The sequence below is a fragment of the Chlorocebus sabaeus genome, chromosome 11, assembly GCF_047675955.1.
Source record: "Chlorocebus sabaeus isolate Y175 chromosome 11, mChlSab1.0.hap1, whole genome shotgun sequence".
NCBI classification, from domain to species: Eukaryota; Metazoa; Chordata; class Mammalia; order Primates; family Cercopithecidae; genus Chlorocebus; species Chlorocebus sabaeus.
Window position 1 is genome coordinate 112,256,463 of NC_132914.1, and position 16,649 is coordinate 112,273,111.

The following is a 16,649-nucleotide window of genomic DNA, read 5'->3' on the forward strand; positions in this document are numbered from 1 at the left end:
AGCATTATTCTGTTGGCTGAGACCTTGATGGTTATTTAGGGCCAGCAAACCCTTCACAATAGTCATGCCAAGAGCTGTCCAGTCAATGCTTGGACACTTGCAGAGATGAGGAACTTATTCCTGCAAGGTGGCTGAGTATAGTCCCAGATATGTCATCATTATCTAGCACTCCTTTGGGCAAATTGACAGAATGTATTAAAATTGAAAACGTGATCTTCCTACTGTCCAGCAAGTACACCCTTACAGAGATGTGGGAGGAAGAGTGTAAAGAGGGTTTCACAGCTACACTGTATTAGCAAAAACATCTGAACCAACCTGTATATCTCCCAACAAAGGAGTGAATGCATAAAATGTAAAATATTCCTTCAATGGAACATTATGTAGTCATAAAAAAGAACATACTAAGTCTATAATGTATCCCAATGGAGAAATCTCAGAAAAACAATAATTAATAAAAAGAGCATGCTGCTGAAAATTTAGTACAGTATTGTAACACTATTCATGCTTAGAGCAACAAAAAGCTATATATTTTCTATGGTAAGGACGTGGGTGCAAAGATGTTTGAAAAGTTCTAAAAGGTAATTAACAAATTGACAATACATACTTCTGAGGGAGCAGGGAGAGAAGGCTCCAAATTTATTTGTAGCATTAAATGATATTTTAAAGGAAGATAAGTTACTGTATGTTTAGGCAGTTAACATTTATCTGAAAGTCTTTAATGAGAATTTCTTCCTATTATATTGTGCTGAAATCTGCTGTATCTTTAGCGTCTTTAATTTGCTCTATTTTTCTCTCCCAGAAAATATGTGAAGGTGGAGTTTGAATCTTTCCTGAACCAAAAATCTGTTTCTATAACTATTACTAATCTGCCTTAGTTTCCCAGTTCCTTACTTCCCAAATTCTCTACATTACACAAGCTCTTATTTCTCTCTCCTTCCCTTCCCTTCCTTTTCCTTTTTACTCTCCTTTCCTTTTCTTTCCTTCCCTCCCTCCCTTCCTCCTTTCCTTCCTTCCTTCTTTCCTTCCTTCCTCCCTGCCAGCCTTCCTCCCTTCCTTCTCTCTTTCCTTCCTTCCTTCCTTCCTTCCTTCTTTCCTTCCTTCCTTCCTTCCTTCCTTCCTTCCTTCCTTCCTTCCTTCCTTCCTTCCTTCCTTCCTTCTTCCCCATTTCCTCCCTATGTCCCTCCTACTGTCTCTGAGATTAAAACATTCAAAAAAGGTCAGGTGTGGTGGCTTACGCCTGTAATTCCAGCACTTTGGGAGACCGAAGCAGGTGGATCACGAGGTCAAGAGATCGAGACCATCCTGGCTAACATGGGGAAACCCCATCTCTACTAAAAATACAAAAAATTAGCCGGGCATGGTGGTACTTGCCTGTAGTCCCAGCTACTAAGGAGGCTGAGGCAGGAGAATCACTTGAACGTGGGAGGTGGAGGCTGCAGTGAGCCGAGATCCTGCCACTGCACTCCAGCCTGGGCGACAGAGCGAGACTCTGTCTGAAAAAAAAAAAAAAAGGAACGTATCTTAAAATGATAAGAGCTATTTATGACAAACCCACAGTCAATATCATACTGAATGGGCAAAAACTGAGAGCATTCCCTTTGAAAACCGGCACAGGTCAAGGATGTCCTCTGTCACCACTCCTATTCAACATAGTATTGGAAGTTCTGGCCAGAGCAATCAGGCAAGTGAAAGAAATAAAGCGTGTTTAAATAGGAAGCGAGGAAGTCAAATTGTCTCTATGTGAAGATGACATGATTGTATATTTAGAAAACCCCATCGTCTCAGCCCAAAATCTCCTTAAGCTGATAAGCAACTTCAGCAAAGTCTCAGGATACAAAATCAATCTGCAAAAATCACAAGCATTCCTATACACCAATAGTAGACAAACAGAAAGCCAAATCATGAGTGAACTCCCATTCACAATTGTTACAAAGAGAATAAAATACTTTGGAATACAATTTACAAGTATGTGAAGGACCTCTTTAAGGAGAACTACAAACCACTGCTCAAGGAAATGAGACAGGACACAAACAAATGGAAAAACATTTCATGCTCATGGATAGAAAGAATCAATATTGTGATGCCCAAAGTAATTTATAGATCCAGTACTATGCCCATCAAACTACCACTGATTTTCTTCACAGAATTAGAAAAACTACTTTAATTTTCATGTGGAACCAAAAAAGAGCCCATATAGCTAAGAAAATCCTAAGCAAAAAGAACAAAGCTGGAGGCATCACGTTACCTAACTTCAAACTATATTACAAGACTACGGTAACCAAAACAGCATGGGACTGGTACCAAAACAGATATGTAGACCAATGAAACAGAACACAGGCCTCAGAAATAACACCACACATCTACAACCATCCAATCGTTGACAAACCTGAAAACAACAAGCAATGGGGAAAGGATTCCCTATTTAATAAATGACGTTGGGAGAACTGGCTGGCCATATGCAGAAAACTGACACTGGACACCTTCCTTACACCTTATACAAAAATTAACTCAAGATAGATTAAAGACTTAAATGTAAGATGTAAAACCTTAAAAACCCTAGAAGAAAATCTGGGCAATACCATTCAGGTCACAGGCATGGGCAAAGACTTCATGACTAAAACACCAAAAGCAATGGCAACAAAAGCCAAAATTGACAAATGGGATCTAACTAAACTAAAGAACTTCTGCACAGCAAAATAAACTATCATCAGAGTGAAAAGGCAACCTACAGAATGGGAGAAAATTTTTGCAATCTATCCATATAGATTGGGCCAATATCCAGAATCTACAAAGAACTTAAACAAATTTATAAGAAAAAACCAAACAACCCCATCAAAATGTGGGCAAAGAATATGAACAGACACTTCTCAAAAGAAGACATTTATGTGGCCAACAAATATATGAAAAAAAGCTCATCATCACTGGTCATTAGGGAAATGCAAATCAAAACCATGATGAGATGCCATCTCACACCAGTTAGAATGGTGATCATTAAAAAGTCAGGAAACAACAGATGCTGGAGTGGATGTGCAGAAATAGAAACGCTTTTACACTGTTGGTGGGAATGCAAATTAGTTCAACCATTGTGGAAGACAGTGTAGTGATTCCTCAAGGATCTAGAACTAGAAATACCATTTGACCCAGCAATCCCATTACTGGGTATATACCCAAAGTACTATAAATCATTTTACTATAAAGACACATGCACACGTATGTTTATATTGGCACTGTTCACAATAGCAAAGACTTGGAACCAACCCAAATGTCCATCAATGATAGACTGGATACAGAAAATGTGGCACATACACACCATGGAATACTATGCAGCCATAAAAAAGGATGAGTTGTGCCCTTTGTGGGGACATGGATGAAGCTGGAAACCATCATTCTGAGCAAACTAACAGAAGAACAGAAAACCAAACACCACGTGTTCTCACTCATGAGTGGCAGTTGAACAATGACAGCACATGGACACAGGAAGGGGAATATCTCACACTGGGGCCTGTCGGGGGATGGGGGGCTAGAGGAGGGATGGCATTAGGAGAAACACCTAATGATGATAACGGGTTGATGGGTGCAGCAAACCACCATGGCACATGTTTACCTATGTAACAAACCTGCACATTCTGCACATGTACCTCAGAACTTAAAGTATTAAAAAAAAAAAATTCAAAAAAAAAAAGAAGAAAACAAGACCCACCCATATTTCTACCATCCGTAAGAAACCATTATGAACATGCAAGCATATTTTGTAACTGTCTCTCTTTTATATTTACACCTTTCAAGGTTACTCAATGAATACATAAAGGCACAGCTTTTAAATACCATTGAAACATCACAGTAAACTTAAACTCCCCTGAATGCATACTCCTGGTTCCAATTCTATGCTCTCATCCAGGCTATCCACACAAACACAATATACTATTATGAACTCAGAGTATATACTCTCATTTTAATATAATTTTACATACTTATACATGAATCCTTAAAAATATAGAGGTCCTTTTGGGTGTTTTGAATTTCATAGATGGGATGTGAATCACTTCGCAAACAGAATTTTCTCTCCATATTCTCAGAAATCTCCCTGTTGACACATATAACTCTGGTTTGTCTACTTTGATTGCAATCTTAAAACATGTGCATGTGTAACACTGCACGTATCCAGTCCCCTGTTGATGGACATCTCAGTTGATTCCAATTTCTTCTATCATAAATTATTCTGTAATGGACATACTTGTATATGTCTCCTTGTGCAAAAATATAAGAGTTTCTCCAGGAGAGACCTCCAGAAGTGACGTGCACCTCTTTCTCTTAATAAACAAGAGTATCTAGAATTGAATCCACTCATCTGAATGTGGTCTCATCGGACTGACCCATCCACAAATATTTCATGGAGAAACCACTATGTGCGATTATACTAGGCAGACAGAATACAAGACAAGCACAGTCCCTTCTTTCTTAGATCTTATAATCATGAAGTAGACCAGCAGTAAGCAAATATTTCAGATTGTTGGGTAAAAACAGGCATACAATGTGCTGTGAAGATGGAGGAAGATGAGGGCACCATGACAAGGCACCCAGCCTAGCCCATGGTTAGTGAAGGCTTCCTGGAGGAACTAACTTGCCTACTTGAAAAAACAGGTCAGTTGAAAAATGGATGGTAGAGGATCATTTCAGCAGAGGAAACTTAGAGGCGATTGAGAACAAACTGAGCAGACTGTAAAATAGGGCTAAAAATAATCCCCAGCACTTTGAGTTATAGTGAGGATAAAATGAGGAAATTCATGTAAAGCATTTAGCATAGGGCCCTGAAAATGCACGCATTCAATCAATGGTAGCAGAAATCACAGTAGTAATAATAATAATGTGTGACTGCTTCTTTAAAGAGCAAAAGGGAGCAGACACTCCCCCTGGGAATAAGAAAGGCAGATGTCCCATTTGAGAGCTCCAGACTGTCCCCAGAGGCAAGGTGGTCAGTTACTGACTGACCGATGACCTTGAGCCTCGCCACTTTTCCTGGAAGCCTTTAGTCTTGAATCCAAGGGTGTCTCTCCAGATGGACCGTGGGTGTGGAGCTGAGCAAATACTCTGCCATTGATCATCCCCTGTGGTCCAGATGCTTCCCCAGAGGGTTGGTTAGTGGGTGAGTGGGAGGTGCCCTCGGAGGTCTTAACTGAGTCTGCAGAAGAGGCCAGGAGAGGAGGGTGAAGGTGAGATACATCTCAGCCCTGCTCTTTGAGGCTTCTGGCCTCTGTTGTCAGGCGTGGACTTTTATAACCCCTGTCAGATGTAGACAGGGAGTGCTGCTATAGCAGATCCTCTAAATCAAGAATAACAAAAGTCGACTGTCCATTGCACTTTTTCTCAATACGAATGCACTGTGCTAACCATATGCTATCTTGCTAAAACTTTTCTGCAACTCTGTGATGTGGGTCCTATCGTATACTCACTTTCTGTACTGGGTAAGCTAAGGCTCAGAGAGGTCAAGTCACTTTCCCAAAGCCAGTTTTGTCAGCTGCAAACTCAGGCTTTTGTCCGTTGGGCCGTGAATACAATCCTCTTTCCTTCCAGCTCTGCCACTTGGGAGCTGTGATCTTAGACAAGGGACTTAACCCCTGCATGTCTTGGTTTATTGGACTGAATTATGAAATGAAGAAAATGCTTCTTAGGGTTGTCAAAAAGGATTAACATGAATTAATGTATGTCCAAGGTTTATGGCAATACTTGGCTTGCCACAGTAATGCAGTTGTGAGTTATTTGAATCATGATTATAGTTTTTTCTTTGGTGTATGTTGGTCACTTGTATTTTTCCATTTTGCAAATGACCTTTTCATAGATTTTCTTCACTAAATTTGCGTTTTGCTAAGGGGTCTTTTTTGAAGACTGGAGAAACTATGTGTTTTCCCTAAGGGGAAAAAAGGGACATGCTTGTACTCATCACTAGGCCCCCACATGCATGTGGGATGGAAATCGACCACAGGGTCTGCAACCAATGTGGCCTTTAACTTTCCGTAGCCTTCAATGTCAAGGCAGAACTTCAGGGTGGTGCCCTTCAGAGAATGTCAGTGCGGCGGCCTCCAAGCTGGGAGACCAGCAGAAAGACATCAGGGAGAACACCAAACCAAGAGCTCACACAAGAGTTAAATGAAGTCCCCTTCCAAAGAGGCCACCCAGAAACACATCGGCTTCACCGAAGAGATCCAAGGTCTTCCAAGAGAAGATCCATCTCCTTTCTGTGACTGAAGAGACCTGAACTCCCTAGGGGCCTCTTCCCTGGCTGACTTCCTGCTTGGGACTTCTCCAAACCTTCTTTCCTTAAACCCTGGCTGATTAGCTCCCTCTTTTCAATATCCGTTCCCTCCATGCCCCCCTGCCCTTGGCCCTGCCCCAGATCCTGGCAACATCCTGTTCTTCCCCTGAACTAAACTCCCTCTCCAGCTTCCCAGTGTGATAGGAATCTTAAATAAATGCTTCCTGTCTCTTGACCACCTTATCTCCCATTCCTCCCGAATGGCTGATGTTCAAGAACCACAGGCAGTGTTGCACTCCCTTCTAATTTTAAACCTGCCCTCTCAGGCTCTCTCCTCTTCCTTCTTAAGGTTCCGGGAAAGGCCAAGCGGGTGTCAGAGGTCTTTGTCAACCCGCTGACTCAGCAGAGGCAGAAGGCATTCTTCTTAAGTTCCCAGGGAGAGAGTGAAGCTAAGGATCCTGGGTGACACCACATTGCAGTGCCTGCCCCAGAGAGAACTGCATGGACCAGGTACTTGGTGCAACTTTCTTATATTCACGAATGACCGTGAGAATGACTGAGGCGGAAATAAACCCAAACATGTCTATGAAGTAATAAGCTAGGAAAATCTGTACATGCACACACACACACACACACGAGTTGACCTTTGTAAATGTCCAATATCCAGTCTTTTGTTAACAAAATGTTGATTTGCACCTTCCCAGTCCTTGGAAGGTTGGGTTCCAGGGATGTCATGTGACCCACTCAGGCCCAGCCAATCAGAGTGTTGCTGGCCAGTGATTGGTTCTGAATAAGCCTGCATCTCAAGTCTGACCAATTGGAGTCAACAGAGACTCAACGCTGAGATTTTTCTTTGAGCCTTTGAGAGAGGGGTTATGTGCTACAAGGTGGTTGTTGCCAAAAGCTAAGAAGTCAGCTGACTTGATGGTGGTGAGGATTTCCTGGGTGTATACTTATCCCAAACTGTGTATATTTAAAATGTACACAGATTTTTATTATGTCATTCATGCTTCAATAAGGGCTTTTTAAAAAAGTCTGCTGAAAGCTGGAAGCGGCCACTTCAACATCACCCTCAGAATGGAGCCTACTCAAGGGGAAGCCGGGCTGGAGTACAGAACAAGGAAAAGACTTGGTCTCATCTGAATCCACGAACCCAGCTCTGTCTGAAAGTGATTCTTCTGGAATTTTCAATGACTGGAGTCTGTAAAGTCCCTTCGTGTTAGTTTTTTGATCATTCATAATCACACACACACACACACCACCCACACTCATACAAACATACACAATGAGGTGAGGATAAAATGAATAATCTATACCTGTACTGAAAATGTATCACTACATGCCAGGCGTGGTGGCTCACGCCTGTAATCCCAGCACTTTGGGAGGCCGAGGCAGGCAGATGACGAGGTCAGGAGATCGAGACTATCCTTGTTAACATAGTGAAAACCCGTCGCTACTGAAAATACAAAAAACTAGCCGGGCGTGGTGGCGGGTGCCTGTAGTCCCAGCTACTCCGGAGGCTGAGGCAGGAGAATGGCGTGAACCCGACAGGCGGAGCTTGCAGTGAGCCGAGATCCGGCTACTGCACCCCAGCCTGGGCGACAGAGCGAGACTCCGTCTCAAAAAAGAAACAAAAAACAAAAAACAAAAAACTATCACTACCAAGATGTATTTTTAAAATGACTCTCTGAGTAAAACATTATTAGTCCCATTTCATGGGCTACTGAATAATAATATTGAAGCTCAGAGAATTGAAGATGTTTGCCCAACATCACTCGGCTAGGAAGTTACAGAGCCCAGATTTAAATTCAGGGCTGCCTACTCCAAGGTCCTTGTTCTTTGCAAAACATGGAGCCATCTTTAAAGGCAACTGAAGGAGGTCTTCTAGCCTAGATTACAGGATGTGACTTTGGCCACCATAATTAACTACAAGGACCCTGAGGTCTCATATGTGCCACCCTCCTTTGTAGCCACTTCCTTGTCTTCCTTCACACATTTGCCTTTCTCCTTTTATCCTTCCCCTTCCTGGTTATGTCTGATCCCATCCACAGCCCTCTTCACCTTCTTAATAACTATATCATTCTATGAAACAGTTGAATTCGACGTTTTTTTTTTTTGAGATGGAGTTTTGCTCTTGTTGCCCAGGCTGGAGTGCAACGGGGCAATCTCAGCTGACCACAACCTCTGCCTCCCGGGTTCAAGCGATTCTCCTGCCTTAGCCTCCTGAGTAACTGGGATTACAGGCACGTGCCACCACGCCCGGCTAATTTTGTATTTTTAGTAGAGACGGGGTTTCTCCATGTTGGTCAGGCTGGTCTCGAACTCCCGACCTCAGGTGATCTGCCCCCTCGGCCTCCCAAAGTGCTGGGATTACAGTTGTGAGCCACCGTGCCTGACTGGACCTTTATGTTTCTTCTCAGACTTTTCCACTCACTCCTCTTCCTCAGTTCACTTCTTCAGCACGAGTATGTTCCAGGGTTCACCCTTAGTTCACTCCTCGGCTTTTAACTTGTCTGTTGCTTAAGCCTCAGACCCATAAACACCCACGTGTGTCTCCTCACATCTGCTCCTGGATGTCCCCCAGGCACCTCAAGCTTGGACTGTCCAAAACAGAGCTTAACACCTTCCCCCTAACCTGCTGTTGCACTTCTGTTCCCCAGTGCATCCGTGGCATGCTGGGCCTTCCACTTAATCACACTGGAAGAATCTTGGAGTCTTGTTCAACTTCATCTCGTTCCACGCTTGTCCCACCTAATCAATCATCCATTCCTGTGACTTTTACTTCCCATATAATCCCCAGGCTCACCCTCACTCTCCATTCCGACGAGCACTGTGCGTGTGATGGGATGAGTGAATAACTGACAGCGTGCATCAGGCTTTGGGAAACCACTCCTGGGTTTGTACACCTTTTCTTTATCGGTGTGCAAAATGAGACCCCAACATGCAAGAGTGTGTGTGCTATATTTCTCTGGGTTGCTGTCTTCTATATCTAGTGATAACTTATAATCAAAATTAATATAGGTTTAAGAATTTTACACTTTATTAAATGTGAGTCAACTCTTTCTCGACCACGTAGTATGTGTTTGTGTGTCTGCACATGTATCTGCGAATATGTGTGTTTTTCGGTTTCCCTGCCACCCTTACTCCCATAGTGCCCCATATACAGATGTCACAAAATGTGGACGATTCTACAGATGTTCCTTTCTCCAAATCTCAGACTTGCTTCTTTAACTAGGTCATGCTTAGTGTCGCTTTCTTACTCCATCCCTTGTTTGCTATAGCACTAGTTACCTCATCTGAAGATTGAACACAGCATAGGTATTTACCAGAGAGGGCTGCTGAGTGGATTAAACAGGGATATGCCTGCAAAGTACTTCATTTGTACCTGGTACACAGAAGCATCTAGTACATTATAGTACTATTGCTATGATTTTTAATATTATTATTAGAAGGGAAAGAGAGATTTTTAAATTCTCATGTTCTTTCTGGGTCATGTCCTTAAAATTTCACTTCTTGATAAATTATTACAGACAGCTAAGACAGAGCAGTTCCCTTTTCATCCTGAAAACGAGCAGCACCTCCTTAATTAGTAGCCATTGGGAGAATCCGAGTGCCTGTCCTCTCACTGTTTATATTAGCAGATTTCATTAATCACACATAAGATAGTAGACATCACTATCTCACCATACTATGTGTTAAAAAAATGCTTAATGGTGTCTGAATAGATGTCTGTACCCTCAGAGAAAATATCAGAATGAAAACTCTTTAAACATGATTTTCTTTATATGCCCTTTTAGTTTCAATGAATAATGGCTCGTTGAAAAAGTTGAAGAGATGAGAACTAACTTCAATTGTGTTCCCATTATAAAACAGCGACTTGGCTAATGTTAACAGTCACAGCAGCTCTCTTTTGCCTTTGTTTCACCAGCGTGGAAACCGAGGCTCTGAGAATCTAAGCCACCTGCCCAAGTTGACAGAGCTGGTTGTTCTCCATGCAAAGCAGTACGTGCAGTAATTAAGAGTATGGGCTCTGGAGAGAGGTTGCTTAGGTTCAAATCCTAGTCCTGCCACTTGCTAACTTTTTGATCTTTAGACAGGCCATTAAACATCTCTGTGTCTCAGTTTCTCTACTCATAAAATGGGGATGATAGTACCTGTTTGATAGGGTTGTTGTGCTAATTAAATAAGAGAGTATATATTAAGTATTCATCCAGTGCATGGCATGTGTGAAGCACTCAGCAAATGTGAGCTTTTATTATATTCCAGCTACACGGGCAGTATTTCTTTCTAGACTAGATACAAATCTTGTTCTTGCCTCACGGCCCTTGCACTTGCTGTTCCCTCCACCTGGAATGCTTTCCCCACAGATCTTCACAGGAAAGGCTCCTTCTCATTCCCTTAGCTTTGCTCTGACCACCCTGTTGAATGTCGTCCCCAAACTATTGCACAATGTCACATTAAACTTTTTGTTGTCCTTGTAATATTAATTCTGACATGAAATTATCACATTAATATTTCTGTTGGTTTACCTACTATACATCCCCCCAGTTCTAGTGTCTGTCTCACTCCCAACTGTATTCTTAGCACCATGTACAGGTGCTAAGTAGTAGGCACATAGTAGGTAATCAATAAATGTGCATTGAAAAAAAATGATGAATGGGTCATTAAGGGTATAAAGCAATGTCTGTTGGACTCCAAATCCTTTCTGTGCCAAGCTACTTTCAAAGCTGACAACCTCTGGCAGGAATGGAGAAGCCAAAGTCCTCATTTTTTTTTTTTTTTTTTTTCTACCTTGAGACAGATCTTTTAACATCTCTGTGCTCTAAAGGGACACTCAGAGGGCCAACCATTTCACAGCTCAATGAGGATAGGAAACCTAGACCTATAAGCCCTCAAAGATAGTTGGGTTCTTTAGGCTGCTCCAGTTTCTGTTAACATTAACCTCTTGATAAAAGAACAATCTCAGGGCTGTTCAGCATGTATCAGTCAGGATGAGTGAAGCGTTACAGTAACAAACAACTCCCAAAAGCTTAGAGGTGTAACCAATATATCCATCAAGAGTCAGCCAAGTGTGATTGTCATCCTCGTGCTCGGTTCCAGGCTGGCAGAGCAGTCACTGTACCAGAAGTCAATGAGAATGTGGTAAAACACAATGGCTCTTAAAGCTTCTGCCCAGTATAAATATGTCACTTTTTCTCATATATCATTGGCTAAAGCAAGTCTCATGGCCATGACAAAATTCAATGGGATAGAAAAGTTTAATATTCTGTCAGACGGAATCCTGAATATTGATGGGTGGTGTTATAGTCCTCCACACAAAGTCAAATGATGTCCTATTGCTCTGATTTCTATATCTCATCAAGAATCAAGACTGGGGAGAAAATCTTTTCTGTAAGGGGCCAGTAGTCAAAATTTTAGTCTTTTTTTTTTTTTTTTTTTTTTTGGTCTCTGCTACAACTTATTCTTTTATGTGTCTCTGTTACAACTACTCCACTTTGACATTGCAGAATGAAAACAGCCATAGACAATATGCAACCAAATGGGCATGGTTGTATTCGAATAAAAATTTATTTACAGAAACAAGTGATGAACCAAATGTGGTCTATGATCTGCAGTTTACCAGCCATCGGTATAGAGTATTTTCTGACTTCTGGTGGCTCCTCAAGCACCCTCCCCCCGCATCCTTATTTAATTGCTAACATCTTTGGAGTCCTTGCTATAATAACACGTATCATGTTTTCCAGTAAGTCTCATCTAACCCTCAGGATTCTGGGAGTGAGGATTTATCCACATTTTACAAGAAAACCAAGGTGAGGAGAGGTGAAGTGGTTATAGGACTTGCCCAAGGTCTCGTAGCTGGGAAGAGGCAGAGCTGGGATTAACACTCAGAGGTGACTCCAGTCCAGTCTGCAACCACTACTCTTTGCTGCTGTTTCTTCAGGCCTCTTGGCCACTCCCACAGCCTGGGTCCCCAGATCATCCTCACCAACACCTTGTTATGTTTATCTGCCAAAGAGGGTCAGTGATAGCAACTATCTTATGGTAAGGGTTCAAGGAGATCATGCTCATGATGTTCTTAGCACAGGGCTTGGACTCTGGTAAGCACCTAATGAAAGGTACCTGTGAGTGTGATGAGGATGAGTATTAAGGCAAAGATATTAAAAGTCATGCAAAGGCCCAGATGTAGTGACTCATGCCTGTAATCCTAGCACTTTGAGAGGCCAAGGCAGGAGAATCACTTGAGGTCAGGAGTTCGAGACCAGCCTGGCCAACATGCTGAAACCCCATCTCTACTAAAAATACAAAAATTAGCCAGGTGTGGTGGCAGGTGCCTGTAATCCCAGCAACGAGGCTAAGGCATGAGAATCACCTGAACCCGGGAGGCAGAGGTTGCAGTGAGCCAGGATCATGCCACTGCACTCCAGCCTGGGTGACAATGTGAGACTCCATCTCAAAAAAAAAAAAAAAAAAAAAAAAAAGTCACACAAACCTGGGGCTTTATTCATGACTGAGTTCCCATCTGGCACTATGGTTTTGGCTTTGCTTCAAATCAGGGCTCTGCCAGTCCACACTCTGTGGTCAGAAACTGGTTCTGAACTCTAAGTGTCAGTTTCCTCATCTGTAAAATGGGAATAATAAGAGTGCCTACACGTATAGGGTTGTATGTGAGGGTAAAATAAAATAACACAGTACTTAAAGTAAGTCATATAAGAAGCACCATGCGTGTGCTGGTTATATTATTCTGCAAATTAAAAAAATTGTGGACATTTTCACAAGTCCTTTTTTTTAATAGCTCTATAGTATGCTAAGGCAGAGGTCAACAAACTACCACTCACTGGCTAAATTCTGCCTCTTGCCTATTTTTGTAAGTAAAGTTTTATTGGAACAGAGCCACGTGCATTCATTTACACATTGTGACTGCTTTGACACTATAATGGCAATGTTGAGTAGTTGCAGTTGCTAAAGACAGGAGCTACATGTTCCAAAAAGCCTAAAATATTTACCACTTGGCCTTTTACAAGTATTTTGATGGCCTTGTTCTAAAGGATTATAGCTCCTACTGATAGACATTCAGTTGAGTCCATTTTTTGCTATTACATCCATATCCATGTATTTTTGTACATTCATGCTGATAGATCTGTAGGATAAATTCTCAGGTGCTGAATTGTTGGGACAGCTAGAAAGTGAGTTTCTGAGAGCAAACCGTGGTAGCTATTTCAAGTGTTGAGCTTCTTGGTAGAATAGACACCTGATGTTTTTTGTTTAAGAGAAGAACAAGCTGTGAGTCAGCTTAAAGTTACTTATAATTTTGCACAGATTTGGAACTTTTTGTCATTCTTCACTTATAGCTCCAGTGGTTCAAACATAAAATCAGAGCAACTTAGAATCTCTCTAACTAAATTTCCATCAAAGTTTTATCCAGCAATAAGCACTTTTCATGTCACTGGCCCAGGTGCTGTACAGGGCAACAGAGATATGAAAACTTGAAGAATTTCATCTTTAGGCAGGGAATTTTAAACATGTTTGAGCCTTGAAGTTCTTTGGGAACTCATGAGAGCCTAAGGAGTTTCTATTCCCCAGGTTGCACATTTTCATATAATTTTTCAGATAGTTTCAAGGGATTGACAGCTTCCCTTGAAATCCTTTCATTGCCTCTCTGTAAGTTCTCGGGATAAAAACCCTTCTTCTGCCGGGCGCGGTGGCTCAAGTCTGTAATCCCAGCACTTCGGGAGGCTGAGGCAGGCAGATCACGAGGTCAGGAGACAGAGACCATCCTGGCTAACACGGTGAAACCCCGTCTGTACTAAAAATACAAAAAAATTAGTCGGGCAGAGTGGTGGGTGCCTGCAGTCCCAGCTACTCGGGTGGCGGAAGCAGGAGAACGGCGTGAACCTGGGAGGCAGAGCTTTCAGTGAGTGGAGATTGCGCCACTGCACTCCAGCGTGGGCGACAGAGCAAGACTCTGTCTCAAAAACAAAAAACAAAAAACGAAAAAAAAACCTTCTTCTAAAGGGAGAGATCTGTACACAACCAAATAGCATAAAGTATCATGGATGGTGTGTTTGAGGTGCATACAAACCATAGTGTGTGCACAGGCGTGGATAGTCAACATTGCTTTGTGAGAGAGCGTGGAGTTGACAAAAGCAAGGACAGCATCTCATAAAGACTGGAACCTGAAGGATACATCCGAATTCTCCAGATGGTCTATGAAGCGGGTAGGCAACTTCATCCTTGGTACTATCAGTTTGGGTACGGTGAATTCTGAGAAGATATTAATGCAGATGGTTGTAAGTCTGGACTATTTCTGGTTTTTACTGACTCTGGAAAATGAGAGCAAATGTTTTAAACTTAATAGTTCCTTCCATGTCTCCAATCCCCCACGATGGCCACATCAAATGAAAACCAGAACGACACTCACTCTCTCCCTCTTTAAAGTTGTCTGGAATCCAGAGATAAAAGGCTTCATGTTAACAAAATAACATTCTCAATGTTAAAAAAGATCCAAGTCTCTGGTTTCGCATTTCAAGACTGAAGTTTTTGTTTGCTTGTTTGCTTATTTTTCCCACAGACTGCTTGATCAGACTTGCAGTGGCAATTTGGAATTTTTTTTTTTTTTAATTTTCAGTATTTTCTTTAGAGTTAGTAATTGTATAAGGAAAATAGATGAGAAAGCTTCTTGATCATTTAACCTCGGTGAAGTATCCATATGTATGTCTTCCTATGTGTGCATATGTGTATGCATATGTGTATTTTTTTCTGAAAACTAAAGTACTCTGAGTCATTGAATTTACGAACATGAAGAAATTGAGCAAATGCATTGAGAAGTAAAAAGCTGGTTTTAAATGTGTGACTTAGAGGTTACTGATGTCACTTGCATCCAAATTCTATCTCAGCCACTGTATTAGTGTCCTACATAGCCATAAGAGATTGCCAAATTTGGATGGATTGAAACGACCAAAGTCCGTTCACAGTTCTGGAGATCAGAAGTTTGAATTCAAGTTATTGGTAGGGTTGGTGCCCTCTGGAGTCCTTGAGGGAGAATCCATGCCATGCCTCTCTCCCAGCTGCTGATAGTAGCCAGCAATCCTTAGCCTGCCTTGGCCTGGAGACACATCACTCTAGAACCTGCCTCTGTCTTCACATGGCCTTCCCCCTGTGTGTCTGTATCTCCAATCTCCTTCTGCCTTTTCTTTATAAGGACACCTGTCATAGGATTTAGAGTTCCCCCTAAATCCAAGACCATCCCATCCCAAGATGTTTAAATTAGTCATACTGGCAAAGACCCTATTTCTAAATAAGATCACATTCCATTTCTGGTGAATATATCTTTCTGAGACCACTATTCAACCCACTATAGTCACATACTATGTGAATGTCCTTGGTCTTGTTCCTCACCCACTGGTGAGCCTTAGTAACACTGTCTTATGGAAAACAGAGTTACTAATAGAACTTTACAGGGTAAGATAATGCATTTAAAACCCTCTGCACAATTTATAGGGAATTAAAACAAATTTATGAGAAAAGAACACACAACTCCATCAAAAAGTGGGCAAAGGATATGAACAGACACTTCTCAAAAAAACACCTTTATGCAGCCAACAAACATACTTTAAAAAGCTCAACGTCACTGATCATTAGAGAACTGCAAATTAAAACCACAATGAGATACCATCTCACGCCGTTGGAATGGCAATTATTAAAGTCAAGAAACAACAGATGCTGGCAAGGCTGTGGAGAAATAAGAATGCTTTTACACTGTTTGCGGGAATGTAAATTAGTTCAACCATTGTGGACAACAGTGTGGCCCCAAGGATCTAGAACAAGAAATACTATTTGACCCAGCAATCCCATTACTGGGTATAAAACCAAAGAAATATAAATCATTCTATTATAAGATACATGCATGCATATGTTAATTGCAGCAATATTCACAATAGCAAAGATGTGGAATCAACCCAAATGCCCATCAATGATAGACTGGATAGAGAAAATGTGATACATATACACTATTGAATACTACGCAGCCACAAAAAGAAATGAGATTATGTCCTTTGCAGGGACATGGATGGAGCTGGAAGCCATTATCCTCAGCAAACTAATACAGGAACAGAAAACCAAACACTGCATGTTTTCACTAGTAAGTGGGAGCTGAACAATAAAAACACATGGACCCCAGGAGGAAAACAGCACACACTGGGGCCTGTCGGTGGGGGCGGGGGTGGGGTCAACAGCTAATGCATGCAGGGCTTCATACCTAGGTGATGAGTTGACAGGTGCAGCAAACCACCATGGCACATGTTTACCTATGTAACAAACATGCATGTCCTGCATGTTTATTCCAGAACTTAAATTAAAAAAAAAAAAACAAAACCCTCTGCACAAAGCCCAGAACACCAAA

General features: G+C 41.8%; 2 long non-coding RNA genes across 3 annotated transcripts in view; one reads left to right on the top strand and one right to left on the bottom strand.

The window, feature by feature from the left end:
* The window catches only part of LOC140712801 (uncharacterized), a 78,203-nt gene extending 68,928 nt beyond the window's left edge, over nucleotides 1-9,275 (top strand). For both annotated transcript variants that reach the window (XR_012094599.1, XR_012094598.1), the window contains one exon: nucleotides 6,600-9,275. This is a non-coding gene — a long non-coding RNA (uncharacterized lncRNA). The remainder of the gene's footprint in view (nucleotides 1-6,599) is intronic.
* Nucleotides 9,276-11,786: 2,511 nt separating this feature from the next.
* On the bottom strand, nucleotides 11,787-14,939 carry LOC140712802 (uncharacterized). The gene is made up of 2 exons (XR_012094600.1): nucleotides 14,331-14,939; nucleotides 11,787-14,054 (listed from the first exon to the last, which is right to left on the bottom strand). It is a non-coding gene; the product is annotated as an uncharacterized lncRNA (long non-coding RNA).
* Nucleotides 14,940-16,649: the final 1,710 nt, after the last annotated feature.